Source organism: Myotis davidii, unplaced genomic scaffold, assembly GCF_000327345.1.
Source record: "Myotis davidii unplaced genomic scaffold, ASM32734v1 scaffold147, whole genome shotgun sequence".
In the NCBI taxonomy this organism is placed as follows: domain Eukaryota; kingdom Metazoa; phylum Chordata; class Mammalia; order Chiroptera; family Vespertilionidae; genus Myotis; species Myotis davidii.
The window spans coordinates 6608221-6609329 of record NW_006383010.1 but is presented as its reverse complement, the minus strand read 5'-3'; the positions used below and the strand labels follow the sequence as shown (position 1 = coordinate 6609329).

Sequence of the window (1109 nt, the reverse complement as noted above, 5' to 3'; positions counted from 1 at the left end):
CTGCCTGAGGATGGTAATTCACGATCTTCTTCTCCTTCCCCCCTATGACTCCTTTCAGCCAGGCTGTCTCCACCGAGTTGTAAATGAGCAAAAGAGTCTTCCAGAGAAGTGCTTGCATCAGGGGATGGTGTCACAGGGCTCGTTAACTGACCGCCAGAGCACTTTTTACCTTTGGAAAAAGCATCTTCCAGCTCCCTACTCGTGCGTTCATCATACTGCCACCACCCGTTTCTTCCTTCATAATACCACGCGTATTCACCATTTCCTCTACTTGCTGCCTTGAGTTCTTCTGGTGACAATAAGGTTGGCTTGTCAAGGAAATCCTCGGGAATTTCTTGTCGACAGAGGGCACATCGCTTTCCAAGCCATGAAGCTCCCTTTACACACAGATAGCAGAAAACATGCTTACAAGGCAGACTGACTGGGTGAACACATGTTTGCAGACAAATGGCACATTCAGGGACAGTTAGAGAAGGTGCAGTATTAGCACAGGACTCATTCGCTTTCCTGTTTGTAGGAAGCATGTTTACTGAGTGATCAATTTCACCACAGCCAGCCATCCTAAGAAAACGAAAGAAAATACATATATTAAAATCAGGTTTTAACTCTTAAATCAACAATTCAGAAAAAACTTATTAAACGCCTATTATATGCAAACCACATACTAGACAATGAATAGGGATACGAAAGTGAAAATACAGGAGAAAACTGTAACTTGTATAGAAAAACCTTTTTGGTTTGTATGCCATTGATTTTTACTTGAGCGTGCGGGGCAGGGGAATAAGGCATACAAATGTTAAGTCAAAAGTAAAAAAAATACAAGTAAGGTATAGAATGGTTTAAAATAAATATACCATTTCTATTCAGTCATAGACCTTGTAAGATAGAACTACGTGCAGAGATTTTAAAATGCACAGTCCACTCTACACTGACAATCAGTCTGGAAAGCAGAGGAACTAAATGGCTGAAAGTAATTCAGATGATGATCACAGAAAGTGACGGTTTTGTAACCTTTCAGTTACTGAGTGTCAATTTTGCAAACAGTACCATATGACAATATACTTTTGGTACTTGACAAGTATACCATCTGAAATTAAGAAAAGCTGAAA

The 1109-nt window shown here is 40.1% G+C and overlaps 1 long non-coding RNA gene across 4 annotated transcripts in view; it reads right to left on the bottom strand.

Annotated features, from left to right (window-relative positions):
* Positions 1–262: 262 nt before the first annotated feature.
* LOC102751595 overlaps positions 263–1109 on the bottom strand; it is an 11839-nt gene continuing 10992 nt past the window's right edge. For all 4 annotated transcript variants that reach the window (XR_001512255.1, XR_001512257.1, XR_001512258.1 and 1 more), the window contains one exon: positions 263–561. This is a non-coding gene — a long non-coding RNA (uncharacterized LOC102751595). The remainder of the gene's footprint in view (positions 562–1109) is intronic.